Here is an 11241-nt window from a genome sequence, read left to right as displayed (position 1 = left end):
TTAACAAAAGTAAAAGGCAGCCTTGTTGTTTTACCCACACTTTGGCTGTGTTCTGAGTTAGAGTCTTAGATATAAGATGTAGTAGTTTTTATATTTTTTTCTAACTATTATCACTTTATTAAAGTGGCAATAGGGAGGGAAAATTATTCATAAAGTTCTATATATTTTTTTTAAAAAGGTCACGGAGTTCCTCAGTACCAGCTAGGAAGTACTGTGGCATTTAAAAAAAAATTATAACAATTATTAAATAATATGTAAAAAGGTTCAAAATACTCTGCACTGCACTATATTTCACAAATGTAGTATAATACTCTATGGGGTCTATTAGAATGTCGGGCGAATCGCCACCACGCGCATGGCGGCAGCAATCCGCCCAACATTCTCCTCCACCCGCATGCCATTTCCCCCCTCCATATTAGTATGGCGGGGGGACCCCGGCGGACACAGGAGACCGGGCGGAAGAGGGGCCTGATATGGTGGCGGTGTCTGCTAGACACTGCCATCTATATTATGATGGCAGCGGAAAGGCATGTGGTTTCCTCAGTTGGGGGCCCGTTGCAGACCCCCAGGATGTTGGAGGTGTGGGGGGGCACATGGAACCCCCCTGCATTTGCATGAACGACGTGGCAGGCACCGCGCGGTGCCTGCCACATTGCGCATGCAAATGTGCACATGCCTTTTTTGTATTGCGGCGGGTGATGCTGACAGCACCCCCCGCCGCAATGCAAAAAATGCGGGTTGCGCCCGCCAGTGTAGCGGGCGCATCCAAATTGCCCATGTGGGACCGCCGCACCCTTAGCGGGCAGTCCCACTTTGTCCGCCCGCCATCATAATAGACCCCTATATTTTCTTTTTTTTTTTAACATATTTTCTAAAAATGTATTTTATTTATGCAGTACCGGGGTACTGCATAGAAAGTACTGTGCTATTTAGAAAAAGATGAAAAATATAGATTTGCAATTAAAATACACTGTGATACACTATATTTTACAAACCTAGTGTATTACAGTGTTTTTTTAATTTTGTACAATTTATTTTAAAAATTGTTCTGTAACTACTGCTGTACTTTGCAGGTACTAGCACGGTACTATGTAAACATTTTACAAAATATAAAGCAAAGTATTAATACATTTCCCTACCTATTACCACTTTAAAAAAAAGTGGAAATAAATAGGGAACAACAATATAACGTATCCCTTACCGATATATAAGGCCCTAACCCTGAACACAGCCAAAGAGGTGAAAACTATATGGCTTCCTTTTACATTTGCAAACGGAGACATTAGTCACCGCCTTGTGATTAGTTTGCACTATGGTATACCTCGCAGTTACAGCAGTATGCCATGGGCCAATAAAGAACTAAGAGGCCGATTACGATGTCGGTCAGAAAGGCTCCAAACAGCATTCGGTTCATCCGAATAATGTCGAAAGCCTTGTTTACAACCAACTTGGAAATATACCAGACGGACTGATTACGATGTCGGAATCTGTTTGGACTGTCCAACTCGGTTCCGACTCGCATCCGAACAGCATTCAGAGACACTGAGTCAGTCGGAACCAACTCATGTGTCTCTACGGACTCCGTTTCTGACCGAGCGATTACGATGTCGGATTCGGACAACCGTTCCAAATTGGTCTGTCCGACACGGCTTGGCTGTCGGAATCTGACTTTGGGGGCCCATAGCAGGCCCCCTTCACCCAGAGGCCTCCAGTTGGGGCCTGAGGGGGTACCTATGGGTCCCCTCTTTCCAACTATGCATGGTGTGGCAGGCACCAAGGGATACCAGCCACAGGGTGCACAGTTATCTGCAACCACCCCTTTTTTCAATGAAAGCCTGTGTTGTTGTTCGGAACACAGGCTTCCATTAAAGTCAGTAGGAGTCCGACCGAACGGTGTTCGCACACTTCGGAATTGGTCAGTCGGACTCCCCGAATCCGATTTGGTCTGAAACCATTCCGATACCGAGTCGGTCAGAATACTTTCCGACCAACATTGTAATGAGGCCCTAAGTAGTTAGTCACTTATACCTTTAATAGTACTTCACCAATTTACATCTAATATCAAAAAGTACCCTTTCCACCCTGTAATATATATTCCTGCCACATTTAATCTACATCAGTTCGGCCAGTTTCACACATCACTTTAAACTGCACTCTAGTACACCACACGCCACACCAGTCTACACCGCTACACTGTTTGCTACTACTCTCTACACCACTCTACGCTATCCTATTCAACTGCACGCAATTCCACTGTTTGCCGCTCTACTCTACTCTACGCCACTCCACTCTTCGCCACTCCACTCTACGCCACTCCAATGTCTGCCACTTCATGCTACTACGTTCTACACTATTTCACTCTACACCACTCCACACTGTGATATTCTTATCTGTATCCGCTCTGCAGCACTTCACTCTACGCCACTCCACTGTATGCCACAACACTGTATGCTATTCCACTCTATGCCACCCCACTCTAAGGCACTCCACTCTATGCAACTCCACTCTTGCCCATTCCACTGTGGGCTACTCCAGTCTATGTCATTCCACACAACAATATGCTACTCTACATCCACTCTACGGCACTGCACTCTAAGACACTCCAATAGACGCCACTCTACTCAGTGTCCAAAACTCCACTCAACGGCACTCCTCTCAACAGCACTCCACTCTAAGCCACACCATTGTATGCTCCTCCACTGTATGCCATTCTACTTACGCTATTCCTCTCTACAGCACTCCACTCTATGCCACTTCAATCTATAGGACTCCACTCTATTCATCCCACTGTTTGCCAGTCCCCTTTATGCTACTCCACTATACGCCACTCCACTCTATGCCACTTCACCCTACGCTACTCCACTCTATGCTGTTCCTCAGTATGCCACTGGACTCTACGCCATTGTGCTTTACGCCACTCCACTTTACACTACTCTGCTGTACACCACTAAACTCTATGCCACTCCACTCCACTGTACCCAACTCCACCCTAAACCACTCCACGTTACACTATTCCACTGTATGCCACTCGAGTATACCCCACTGTATGCCACTCCAGCGTATGGTATTCCACTGTATGCCACTCCAGTATTCACTGCTCTACTCTACACCATCCCACCCTATGCCAATCCATTCTATGCCTCCCAACTTTATGCCAATCCACTCTACGCATCCACTCTATGCTATTCCACTCTCTGTCAATCCGCTGTTTGCCACCACCCTGTAAGCTGCTCCACTCTATGCCACTCCACTCTATGCTATTGCACTCTACACCACTTGATTTTACACCACTCTACACCACTTCACTCTACGCTATCCTAATCTATGTCATTCTACTTTATGCCACTTCAATGTATGCCACTCCACTACATTCCACCCTGTTCCACTCCACTGTATGATATTTCACTATACTCCACTCAACTGAACGCAACTTTACTCAATGCAATTCCACTATACGCCACTCCAGTCTACACCACTCCACTGTATGCCACTCTACTCCATGCCACTCCACTCTATACTACTCTACTGAATGCCATTCCATTCTACGCTACTCCACTGCATGCCACTTCACTCTACACCACTCTACTCCACTCCATTCTTTACTACTCCACTTTACGCCACTCCACTGTACTCCATGCCACTCTACTCCACTCTACGACACTACACTGTACAACACTGTCCTCCACTGTACTCTATAACATGCCACTTAACAACACTTTACTCGACGACAGTACACTACGATCTGAAACATTTTTTTATTACAAAATAAAAACCATTGAAATTCAATCAAAAAAACAAAAGCTAAACCTTTGTTATAGTTAGGAAATCTTTATTTATTCTTTCTATACAAGCCACACTTAAAGTACCCAAACATTAGAAATTCTAGTTATAGTTATACCGTACATTTATAATTTATGAACAACCTTTACATTACTCTCACTGTATTTATTATTTCAGTAGAAACCAAACTTCAGCAACACAACATTTGAAATTTTAAAGTTTTTGTTATACATTAAATGTATAATTTACGCACCACCTTCAAATTATTATAACTCATGCACCTCCATACACTGTGTAGTGAACTCGGTAGCCACACTACATTAACTATAACTCGAGCCATTCAGAACACAGTAAATGGTAGAGTGGCGATTTATAGTTAATTTAGTGTGGCTACCGAGTTCACTACACTTTGTATGGAGGTGTGCAAGTTATAAAAATTTGAAGGTAGAGTGTAAATTATAAATTTACGGCAGGAGCTACAGCTTCTTTCTTTGGGATTATCCTTTCACCCAGCCAGACCATTAAACTGCATTATCAATTGTAAACATGTTTTAAGCTTGGCAGAAAATTGACATCAAGCAAAATTCACAGTTAAAAGAACAAGAAGGACATATCTATAAGTGGGCCTGTCAGACATAAAGATACCACTAATCAGTTGTTCTCAGATATAGAGGTATTGGATTTGTTGCATGATTTGCAATGTATTGTTGAGGACACTACTGAAAGCACTGGCCCCTTAGGATTGAAAGCAAGTGTGCAAACAGTGAAACATTTTGGTATCAGTACTGATTATGCCCCGGAAACACACCTTACTTCCGAACTGAGATTAATCCCCCAAACTGCAAGAGATAACGTAAGCAATATATGTGAGAAGGTGCCTAGGGACTTGCAGGTCCCGGGACATAAATGTTATCAAATAGTGTATAACTTGATGCTACGCAAACACAAAGAGATAATGAACGGAGCGCTGAAACTTTTCAGACACTCACCCCCAGTCACAGATCTGGGTTGAATCCATCATCATTCTTTAGCTCACTTCGCCACCTCAGTTCAGACCCAGCTATATGCAAATCAGCCTGGACCCTGTGCCTCATGAGAACAGTCCAGCCTGAACTGCCAAGCCAGGTATTCCCTGAACCGGAAACAAGCATCCTGGGACCGGTTTCTGGGTAACACCATTCATCAGCCAGGTTAGCTTGAATCCAGTGGCAAAGTGAGCAAGGGACCCACGTTTGGGCATACCCTGCCAACTTAAAGCGAACAAAGCAAACACAAAGAGATAATGGACGGAGCGCCGAAACATTTCAGACACTCACCCCCAGTCACAGATCTGGGTTGAATCCATCATAATTCTTTAGCTCACTTCGCCACTTCAGTTCAGACTCAGCTATATGCAAATCAGTCTTAACCCTGGGCCTCATCGGAACAGTCCAGCCCAATATGCCATGCCAGGTCCTCCCTGAACCGGAAACAAGCATCCTGGGACCGGTTTCTGGGTAACACCCTTCATCCGCCAGGCTAGCTAGAATCTAGTGGCAAAGTGAGCGAACAAAGCAAACATAGAGAGATAATTGACAGAGCGCTGAAACTTTTTAGACACTCACCTAACTTGATGCTACAACAAGGAGACGCTATTGCAGCATTACAAAATGACACTAGTATTGTGATCAACCCTTCAGATATTGAGGGAATGTCATCATCTGGCCCAGGGAATAATACATAGGCGTAGGTTTGAGACAACTCAATGACACCCAGTGTTATGAGAAATTTCCTAAATATTACTACATTAATCTCATAAACAGATTTTTTTGAACTGTAAACAGGTAGGAAGGATAGAGGCTTGCTGTTGTGGGATGAGAATTGTTTTTTGAAAAAATGAGTCACTGATAACCCCTACGTTGTATCGTCTACCGCAGCTATGCAAGTGTGTTAAGAATTTCCTCAGGCAGACCTATAATTTGAGCTAGAGTCAGTCATTTAGAACACACTTCAGAATACATTGACTATTTTCTTTTGCCTGTTTGTGAAATCTTTACCTGCTTACATTAGGGTACCAAAGACTTCATAAAATGATTACAAGACATTACAGGGGAAAACAATTATGTTTTAGTCACAATGGATGTCAATGCCCTCTATACTAGCACCCGACATCAAGATTGTCTAGGGGCATGTAGGCACTTCTTTTTTTTCCACAGGAATCTGACCTAACAGACATTGTCCCACTTCTCTGGGTGTGGACCAACCTATGGTTGCATGCAGGGATTTGAGCACTGTTTCCCAATACTTGTCTATCCTGGGGCAACCCCATATATGTGTAAAGACTGCATCCAGCACAGAGCAACGGGGCAAGAAGAGGGACGTCTAGGGTATAGTGCATGTAGGGCGGTATGGGTGAGGTTAACCTGGTGAACTATATTGAATGGGATTAACTTAAATCTAGCGATTAAAGATGTGTGCTTCACCCCCCTCGTGGATTCCCTCTCATTCCTTTGCTGATAGGGGCACTACCAGCACTTCAAGCCATTTGGCATGTACTGGGAGTTCCACCTGTGTTTGGGCCTCCCTCAATGCCTGGGCTTGACTAAGCAGAGCTAAATGAGTCTGGGATTCCGGGGTGGGGGGGGGGGGGCTCTGGGAATGAGGGACAAATTCCACAGGGTGTTGTTGCCATTTTCGCATATCGGAGGAATTGACTGGTTAATGCCTGCTTTTTAGAGAACCTCCCGGTCGAGGTCTAGGGCACTTCTATGTTAGAACCATACTTGTCTTTCCTATCAGGCTCTGAAGTACTGGCCCCCATCTTAATTACCCCATGCCCTTATTAGATTTAAGTGGCGATGTGCAGACAGTTGTCTGCCTCCATCCGGTGTCATAGCCCATGAATGCAGTGGGTCATGACTACACTGTGTAGCGAGAGACCTGGAACCCATGCTCCTAAATTCTATAGACAGATGTTTTTTTTATGCAGCATGAGAAGTAAAGATAAAACTCCTTTTGAATCTCTAGAGTTATGGTTTCCACAATTACAGGAAATAATCCAGGTTGACAACAAAATTCAAGTTAGTTTGTTTACTTCAAGTCTTGAAACAGGTTAATATACACCAATCGAAGCATTATGGTGTAAAAATACAAAGTAAACAGAATGAAGTTAAATTTCCGAAACTGATTGAGGCGGCACAGCATAAAGAAAACAACTAGCTCGATCACTGCAACGTAGGTTATCAAAAGACGAAAATGTACTTTGGATTGCATCGAGTTTCATGGAAAACCCTACAAAATCCCTAACTATCCCTACACTACCTTAAAATTGGAATCTTAATTTAGGGCAGGCTATGGAAAGGAACAAAAAAGGTGTCCGCTGTTAGAGTCTTCCTAAGAAGCAACTCCAACCAGTGTCAAGTAGCATAAAACCACAAAGTCAAAGGTGAGGTCTGTACCTCAAGGTGTCCTAAAGCAGTGTCAGCTGTCCCTAACTACATTATAGCCTTATCGCCCGCCATAGTGGGCTATACCGGCTATTAAAGGCTTGCTCCAGCGTTAAAGGCCCGAGTCGAAAGAGAGGGCCTTTAACAAGGGAGCGGGACTTTAATAGCCGGTATAACCCAGCTACGAAGGGCTATAAGGCTAGTAGAACATTCTGCCACTAGAGGGCAGAATGTTCTAACAAATAAAATAAAGGCTTCAGGGAAAGCAAGGGGATTGAAATCCCCTCTGGCTCCCTGAAGCCTTAGAAACATTGGAATGTTGGAGCTCCGGGCTTATGCCGGCCATTATATGCCTGGAGCCACTGCATTGTTTTCAATGGAGCTCCCAACATTCCAATGTTCTAATATAACATACGCAGTCGCCATATTAAGGCACCTCCCATCGGGACTCTGGTAAAATTCCATCTCCACCATTCTCTGGCTTCCTTTCTCTGCCTCCATGTTCATACGGTGAAATATTTTACACGTCCTTGGCGCCATCTCCTTCTCCCACGAGAACTTGTCCTTCATCCGTTATTATTTTCTCCTTCTTAGGCCTCTCTGTCTACTAAGAACAATAATTCTTTCTCTCAAACTAATGAATCCTTGTCCACCTGCAGCAGGACCAGAAGAAGCATGCAACATTCCACAATGCAGGAAAAATAAGAATTCAAATGTTAGCTGGGAAGCAAATTGGAATTGCAATTCAGGCCTACAGTTAAACTAAATTAACAATGTAAATGTAAATGTTGTAGACTTGTAAAGCGCACAGCTACCCCAGCAACGGGGCGTCCCGGCGCTGTAGACCGCTGGGGAACCCGTCCTGGCTATCCCTGTGAGATGGTCCCTTTCTGGGTATCTCCAAGGTGAAACCAGGCATCCCCGGCGTCTGTGGGGGGCCGTTGTAGAGATGAGGCAAGCTTAATGCCCAGAGATGCCGAGTGTGTTCCTGGTTAGAATAGGTACCGAGGCGAGAATTATTGAGTCCGTTTTGACCCTGGTCCACGACCCTGCCGCGTCGGGTGGATTCTCTGCTTACGGGTCTGCCACCTCTAACTAGTGAGCCACACCTCTCCACTACACACGGTTTACATTACCTGCACATTTTCTATGAACGGCTAAGAATACTTTCAGCACATTTAAACAGTTATAAGTGGAAAGTCTTAAAATACTAAGGAGTATGGGGGAAATGTTAAAGTAATCAATAAACACATGTACTTTGCTATTCGTACACACAATACTGATTCCCCCCTTGTCAGTACATTTCTAATGTATACATGAAAGTCTGGTTAATCAAGAGGATATGTAATCATCTTGTCTTCCTCCATCTTTTTTCATATATTAGTCACACAGAGAATAAGTGATTGCAAATGTACCATGATTATGACGTACTCCTATGGTAAGTTCAAAGGAGGGCACAAACTACTCTTCTCCAGTAGTTATTTCTGGCACTGGCGTGTTATTCGAAAGATGGCTATAATCATAGGAGGCCCGTGCTGTGGTCTGCGAGTTACATCATTTTCCTCTGCCATCTTGGCCTCACCTCCCTAGACTTTGTTTAAAGAAAACAGTTATTGAAGGTGTGGGAAATGGAATACTAGAACACTTTTTTTGCTGGTAGAATGCTGAGTGCCAATTGATTTGGGGTAAATGTTTTCACAGAAGTGGTATGGTCTTAGACTAGAGCTAGTAGCAGGCAATATTATTCGATTCTTGAGATCAAACTTCGAAAAGCACTCTCAAAGTAAGGCTTGGGAAGTCTTCATTCCAAACCCTGGTTTAGAGATGTGGACCTATCACATATAACTTTTAAACAGCTTTGAAATTTGACAAATTATTAGAGGGCATTAAAGGCAATGATAATTTGAATACAATACGTAGATTCTTGAATACAGACCACCTGTAATTCTGTAGTGTAAACATATTTTCTTTCATTTTTTTCGGTTTTGTCTTACTGTTGAACCGTGTGCTAAAAATAGATGTTTGCAGTGCAACAGGAAAAGTGCTATATTACAAAACACGTTTTATGAAATAGGAAGTTGACAGAGCATAATGTATGTAATTGATGATGAAATAAAACTTCCCAATGCAGGCGAAACATGGATGAAGGCGTAGCCATCCAACATTTTCTATTTTTAATGTGTCTTTAATGTTAGGGTGTGTGCTGCATGACTTGATATAAAGGAGGCTTACTAGCTTTTAGCAAGACTGTGATAAGGACTCAATCTGCGTGAACACCTTCCCTTGCACGTCCATTCTTTTTAACCTGCACAAGACTATCGTCTGATAAACTGAGGGGACACATCTTCACAGAAATGTAAGTTAAATTTTTATTATAACAAGATAAATTGGTGTGCGTTCTCTCATAGGAACGGCACACGTTTCTTCATAATCCTAATCTGAACCGTAATCTGTTTCTTCAGTAAAGGGCAATTGTCATTATAAATCCCTCATTCTTAAAATATAACGTGCTTAGATTGCATTGCTTCCAATCAGCTGCTCGCTTGCTAGTATCAGCCAATTAGATTTGTTTTACTATCTGTTGATTTCCAAATAAGTGCTCTCAGTAACTGCGAATGGTTTCCCCTGAGATTTTAAACCAAGAAATGCAGCGTTTCATTTCGCTGTGGGCCCGATTCCTAACACTTGTTTTCTGTGTAGTTAGTAATTAGTGCATGGTGGAATTCGCAAACAAATTTGCATGTGCACAAAATGGACAGAACGTGCGAACAATTAGAGGTGCACATGACATTTGGCCCTGTCCCGAAGACTGGCTTTGGTCCAGGAATGTGGCAGTTGTTGATCCAAGTGTATTCTCATCCATGAAGGTGTGCCGCAGGTGCTTTTTCTACTCCCTGTTTTCCTTCTCCTGCTAGGATGCTGCAGGCGGTGCCGCTGTACCGGGCACCAATCACAGGGGGGCGCCTTTGAGCATGCTGTCTTAAAGCACGCGCCATTGGAAGTTTCAGAGTGCATTCACAAATGGTACACCGCCCCGTCCACGAGTTTGGTATGGTGGAGGGGGGCACAGCCAAAAGATTATCGCACCGGTCCCACCAGTGCAATGGGGAGAGGATGTGGTCCGTCTGCTAAACGGGCGACTTTGGTGATGGAAGCCAGGGTTCGAGCCTCGGGGTCGCGTGCACAGCCTGTGATTCTGGGCAAATCACTTAATCTCCCCGTGCCTGAATGTGTAATGTAAATACGGTGCTCGTGTGAAGCGCTACAATACCTTCGGGTCGAGTTCGAGCTATAAAAATATGCAGTTTTAATGGGGGGGGGGGGGGCAAAAGTATCCCGCTTTGTAGCCTGCTCTGCACTAAAGTTTATGTAAGCGTGCAATCTGTATACAGCAAGACGTTTTATACAAATAGATATTTTAAGGCACATAGAGGAATATGTATTCTGTGGCCCAATTGTCTGGAGGGCTGCGGATCTGATGCTCTGCTGGGAACCAGCGAAAACTGAAGGCGTGAGTGGACGCTTGCTCTATTAGTATTCAAGGAAGGACTGACCCCAACTTGCTGAGCAGCCAGTCTACGGCCATCCGAGTCCTCCCTTGGTGAGCAGGTTCCGTTTGAGAACACTGCCTGCCTGTGTGCACAAGATGTGCACTTTAACATCCTGATAAAGTCATCTGCTCCTCGCCGATGTGCGAGAAAACACGTGCAAATGCGGTTTGGTTCATTGATTTGAATCCTACATTGACTATCTCGTATTCAAGGCGTATGTTTCTAAATTAAAACTGCCAGTTCGGATCATGGTCATTACAGTGGCACATATGTTTTCCATTGTGACACGATGCCTGCATTAACAGATCAGCATGCATTTCTTTGTGCAGCTCTTTTCTAATTATCATAATCGTTTTCCTAAATTAATAATGTATCCGATAGAAAGATAGCACGTAAAACAGATATTACTGCCCTTATTCATCAACCTACAATAAATACTGTAATTAAAATGGTGACAAAGGCGATGTGACTTTCATAACAGCGCA

The 11241-nt window shown here is 43.7% G+C and overlaps 1 protein-coding gene across 1 annotated transcript in view; it reads left to right on the top strand.

The window, feature by feature from the left end:
• The first annotated feature begins 9448 nt into the window (after positions 1–9448).
• LOC146820990 (N-acetylglucosamine transporter UNC93A-like) overlaps positions 9449–11241 on the top strand; it is a 38997-nt gene continuing 37204 nt past the window's right edge. The window contains exon 1 of the mRNA XM_085611900.1: positions 9449–9561. The gene's annotated coding sequence lies outside the window, so the exon portion shown is untranslated. The remainder of the gene's footprint in view (positions 9562–11241) is intronic.

This window comes from Triturus cristatus, chromosome 6 (genome assembly GCF_964204655.1).
Source record: "Triturus cristatus chromosome 6, aTriCri1.1, whole genome shotgun sequence".
Lineage (NCBI taxonomy): Eukaryota > Metazoa > Chordata > Amphibia > Caudata > Salamandridae > Triturus > Triturus cristatus.
The sequence above is the reverse complement of the archived record's forward strand: the minus strand, read 5'-3'. Positions and strand labels throughout refer to the sequence as shown.